Source organism: Elaeis guineensis, chromosome 6 (assembly GCF_000442705.2).
Source record: "Elaeis guineensis isolate ETL-2024a chromosome 6, EG11, whole genome shotgun sequence".
NCBI lineage: Eukaryota > Viridiplantae > Streptophyta > Magnoliopsida > Arecales > Arecaceae > Elaeis > Elaeis guineensis.
Genome location: NC_025998.2, coordinates 129,079,741 through 129,086,056, shown reverse-complemented (window position 1 = coordinate 129,086,056; position 6,316 = coordinate 129,079,741).

The window sequence follows — 6,316 nt, the reverse complement described above, 5'->3', positions numbered from 1 at the left end:
GGCTTATTATTGGTTAAGCATCTACTTTCCTGAGAAAACTATGTAGAATATCTATTATATCTTCAATAAATATAAGATCATACTATTTTGTTCCCAAACTTTATATGTATATCAATATAATATGTATTTTAAGATAAATATAATATTAATATAATATAACATTAGATCATTAAAATTTTTTATATTAATATAATACTAATATAAATTAATATATATTAATATATACTAGTATATATTATTAATATAAATATTATATTAATAAAAAATAATATTATATTATATTGATATTTATATTAATATTAAATGAGAGGATGGTATTAAAAGGATATTTTTGGAGGAAAGGAAAAGGCCTACCCATCCCATAGGAATTCTCAAAATCCACCTCCATTGGTTTTTCTATATCATGAAACATGGGAATTGTATTCCCATGGGAACATCTTTTTCCAATTTCTCTCTCATGAAAACTCCAACCAAACAAAAGGGATTTTTTTTTGTTTAATTTCAAAGTAATCACACTCCCCCCTCCCCCCCTCCTCCCAATTCCCGGGAACCAAACAAGCCCATAATAACTCTTTGATTACCTATCCGACGGCACTATCACAATGGACATTGCTATCAATTCCTTTTATAACTCAGCAATATGTTTAAAATGGAGTGCCAAAAATTTCATCTTTACCATCTAACAATCAAACCAAGTTATTTCGGAGTTCAAAAGATTCCCATAAAAAATCAAAAAAAAAAAAAAAAAAAAAAAAAAAACAAACAAAGCATATGCAATATGAACTCCATATTTCCCAAGCAAATTAAGAAAGAATCGATTTTAATTAACAGAAAGGACGAATTCAATTGACTTCCACCACATAATGGAAAAGCAATAGCTCATGAAACTCTGAGTTTGATTCTATAGGGAATTCTAGCCATGGAGGCCGATCCCATTCCCAAACCGCCAAATCGGACTCTCCACTCGACATAAACTCAGAAGAAACTAAACCCTAGGAAGAAACAAGCACGAGATCAAGGGGTTCGAATCACTCACCACCAGATCGATGCCCGGGTGATCGGAGCTCCAGAAGAGATCATGATCGACGACAACGAAGTTACCTGAAACGGTATCGCCCTCGTAGAGCACATAATCGTACACGCACTCCACATCGTTTACGGTGATGGAGAGAGCGGAGAGACGTTGAGGGCAGCTGAGGAGAAGCCCTAGAATCAATAAGACCTCCGCGAATTGGATCGATCTCTCCCTTCTCTCCATCGTTCTTTCTTCTCGATTACTTCTCGAAGAACAGTGTTTCGAAGAGCACGGAAAAGTGGAGGTTTGGGGGCGTCCGATCGATCGAGAACAAGAGCCGTGCCTACTCCCTGAGTTATTTCCCCACAGCGAGAGCTCGGGATTGTCATGAGGCGGATTCAATCGAAGCGGTGGCCAGGCTTATAAATCCCTATAGCGTGATACGCTGATACATGTGATGTTTTGATGAGGGACATGGACGGTGGGGATTGATTTGATGAAACATGCCGTTTTAACATTATGCGAGATAAACCCAATGATTTAAGGAACAATTGATTCTGTACAGAGTCAAAGCTAATAGGGCATGAACCAACTAATGGTAAATAGGCTTGGCCCTTTTGAAAAAAAGAATAAAAAACCAATTCAATAGCGCGTTATCTAAGGTTTATTACTAATGAGATTCATTTGATTCATAAATTTTTTTTAAAAAAAAAATAATTTTTTAATAATAAAATTTTAATATGTTTGATTGATCATAAAAAAATTATTTATTGAAGAATGGCTTGTATTTGGTTGAACATCCATTTTCTTACAAAAATTGTATAGAATATCTATTAAACCCTTAATAGATATAAAACTATATATTCTTGCTCCTAGATTTTATATAAATAATAATACTATATATATATTATTATAAATATAATATTAATATATTACAATATAACATTAGATCATACTAATTTATTGTATTAATATAATATTAATATTTTAATATTTTAATATAATAAATTTCTTAATATCTTAATAAAAATAATATTAGATATAATATTATATTAATATAAATTTTAATATATTAATATAAATACTATATTAATATTAATAAAAATACTGTATAAGTGTAAATATTAAAAAAATAATAAATATTATAATATTAATATATATATTATATTTATATAAATATTAAGATAATATTAATATAATATTATATTATTATTACTCAGTATTTTATTCTAACCATCTATTGATATTTTGTAAAATTTTAACTGTGGTCTTGAAAGGATATTTTGGAAAGAAAAAAGTACCATCAATTTCTATTTCATGGAAAGTTTTAAAATTCACTTTTCCCATTGGTTCATACTTCTCATAAAATGTAGAAATTGATTTTTCATGAGAAAAAATTTTTCTTCTCCTAAGACTCCTATCAAACCAGAGGTCCTCCCTCTATTTTTTAAAACATTGCCTCTTTTCCCCTCTACTTTCCGTGAAGCAATCAAGTTCCTATTTTACGACAAAGAAAAGAACCTGATATCTATTAAGGTTCCTGATATCTAGCTATAACTTTGATGTTTTCTCCCTCCCTTTGCAACAGTAAGTGTCCTCAATTGTTCAATTTCTAAATTTGAAAGCCTTCAAATAGTTGAGTGGCAAAAGGATAAGGTAAGAAAATTAATACGCTTACCTACATTAATTCTTACAAAAACTTTGATACTTGAGTATCAAACAAAGCAAAATGTTCGGCATTGAGGACATATATTTGGTTCAATCTGCAGATGTGTGTGTAGCAACTTCTCTATCATGTGATTAGTTTTAACATTTTTAGGAATGACCAAGATCAGGAAGCTAGATACCGACATAGAATGTTTGAAGGCGAAGCTCGCTCATGAAAGAGGATTTGAGAGAAATATATGATGATTTGAATGAAAAAGAGGTGGCAGGTTCTAATGCCTTTGGTTTTCTAGAAGGATATTGTTGGTAGTATGCAAATACGCCTCCTATAGATTCTAGTACCTTAGCTTAAGATTTTATTATCATGCGTAGTTTTGTGTGATTATATTATAAAAGTTGAATGAGGACAAAATTGAGCAAAATCCTTTTTGGAATGTACTTATATCGGAAGCTTGCTGCCGTATCATATATATATATATATTAACGATACTTTATAAAGTGATATTATAGTATTACCAACTTAGCTCCCCAGATAAGTTTGATTGTGCCACATGTACGTCAAAAAGAATGGATTACGTGGAAGGTTTTAAAGGAGCGAAATGCGTGTGGTTACAAAACCCCACACATCATCTAAGCTTCCCTATTTGGCTGCTCAAGCCTTCCATCCAATTGGGTTAAGGAGCTCTTACTCCTTCGCCCATATCCTCTATGAAAACCGTGACGATGCCATCGTCAGACACCTTCAACGACTGCTTCTCCCTTCCTCCCCTCCAGCCTCCGCCTTCTCCCAATCAGTCACTAGCTTTAGCGATGGTTCTTTGCTCTGGGATCCAAAAACCCTCACACAAATTAATTACGTCAAGTTACGCATGGAGCCGATGTCGGGTCGGAAAGCTCCCAAGTGAGGCGAGGGGTTTGATGGTACCGAAGCCAGGAGAAGGAGGGAAGGAGATTTAGTGGTCGCACAAGCCAGATGTGGCACGAAAAATGATAGGGCGAGGCCACAGTAGGGGCGGCGCGGACGGCCGTAGCCTGGGCCTCATGTGGCTGGGGCAAGGGATGGAGAGAAGCGGCGGGAGGAAGGGATGGAATCATCGTCACTAGAGTCGGTGCCGGCATCAGAAAGCTCCCAAGTGAGGCAAGGGGGTGGTGGTGCCGGAGCCGGAGTGGAGGGGGTTTGGTGGCAACAGAGCTGAGGTAGGGGAGAGGAGGGGGTTTAGTGGTCGTGCGAAGTCGGAGGCGGCGCGGATGGTGGGTGCGGTGACGGCGGTGGGGCAATCCCACGGTGGGGGCGATGCAGATGGCTGCAACCTAGGCCTCACACGACAGGGGCGGGGGTTGGGGGGAGGCGGCGGGAGGAAGGGTTGGGAAGGAAAAAAAGAAAAAAAATATTTGAGGAAGGAGGAAAAAGAAAAAAATATATTATTATTTTATTATTAATAATGATTTAAATATTTTTTAAATAATATTAATTTTAAAATAATAATAAAAATATTATTTTTTAAAAAATATTATTTTTTTAAAATATTATTTTTATTATTAATTTAAAAATATTTTTTTTTATAATAACATATTATTTTTAAAAAAATTATTTCAAAAAATTAATAATAAAATATTATTTTAAAAAATATTATTTAAATAATATTAATTTTAAAATAATAAAAAATATTATTTTAAAAAATAATATTTTTATTATTAATTTAAAAATACTATTTGTATGATAACATATTATTTTAAAAATTTATTTCAAAAAATTAAGGATAAAATATTATTTAAAAAAATTATTTCTAAAATAATAATAAAAATATTATTTTAAAATATTAATTTATTATTAATAATAATTCAAGTAATAATAATAAATTATTAATAATAATAAATATTATTTTATTAATAATAAAATATTATTATTATTGATTAATAAAAAATATTATTATTTGATTAATAATAAAAATTATTTTAGTAATAATAATAAAATATTATTATTTTAATAATAATATATAAAAAAGATAATGTATAAGCGAAGGATCTATAGACTTTTCTATCTCTCCTGGCTTAGGGGAGGATTGTGGCAGAGGTACCATGGGTGAGCAAGGGGCAGACGGCAGAATCGAGCCCGTCTCCTTGGTCGAAGGCTATTAAATGCAGAGATTTGGCTTTCAAATTGACAGAGTACCATGCTCTGTTTGTGGATAATTTATCAGGTTTGCTCTGATCCGATGGATCGATTCAGAGCTCGAAACATATTATTTTAAAAAAATAATAAAAATATTATTTTTAAAAAAAATAAATTGGTATATTATTATTTTTAAAATTTAAAAAAATATGTTAGCTCGCATAGTTGTGGTATATGCTTAGATATACTTGATTTGTCATTTGAAGGGTTGTCATACACTTATGGGTTGTATGGCCATAGGATTGAAAATGGATTAGATATGAATTGGAGTATTGGAGTGTTGTCAACTCAGCTTCTCAAATGGGTTGAAAGAACACCTCTTTAGTATAACTATTTAATACGATACAATTAATATATTTTATTTTTTTATATTTGATCCCACACAATGCATGGATCTTCGACTAGTTTATGCATAATATGTATAAGAGTGCTTGTTGATATTACCGTATCTTACATATCATAAGGTTCTCTCTCTACATATATATATATATATGCATGCATATGTACATGCACGCGTGTGCGCATACATAAATACACATGTATATAGATTCATCGCATATACATATGTGTGCATGAGGATAAGAAGGTTTGATTGCATTGTCAAAAACTCAAAATGTTGCAAAAGAAATGCTTGAAATAAAGAAGTTGGTGTTTTACACGAGGGCCAACGCCAATTTGCTATCAAGTAGTTCTCGAGTAGCGATACTATACGAAGTGTCACAAGGCTGATTTTCGTCTAAAAATTTTGCAAGAATATAAGCCTTGTATGGCACTAGACCCACATCTAGTTCAGCTTCGCAACACTCTCCACCTATAAAGGACACAATATCAAGACACATAGTAGAAATATCAAAATTTTTTTTATTCCAATTCTCATATAGTACTAGATAATAGAGATCCGCCCACAGTCTTTCAGAATATCCCACGCTCACCCACTCTCTTTTGCTACAAGCCAGCAAGCATAGCATACATAGGCGGTGGACAACTTTCCCTAACCACTGGGAACCAACTTGGAATCGTCCTCATCTATTTGGAGGCAAACTGCTCCAAGGAGTTGGGAGTCAACCGCTGCCAACTCTTCAAACTACTGCTGGACAGCAACTGATCAAAGCAACCGAAGGCAACCACTGGCCAACTCAGAATTTCATCCAACTGTATGCCAACTGCACGCCAAAGCCCCAGGCTACGCGCCCAAGTGCTAGGCTGCATTTGCTTGGGTGCCAAGCTACGCACCCTTGTGAACTCATGTGCACACGCATCCAACCGTGTGCGCCCATGTGCGCATGCTGGTGCCGCACACCCTGCGCGCCCTTGCGAGCGCACTGTTGTCGCATCCCACATGTGTCGTTGCCGCGCACGCCCTACTATTGCACGTGACCCGCTGTGTGCGCGCCCCGCCACCGTGCGTGAGCTACCATGCGGGTGCAGTACTTGTCGCGTGATGCACCCTACCGTGGCACCTC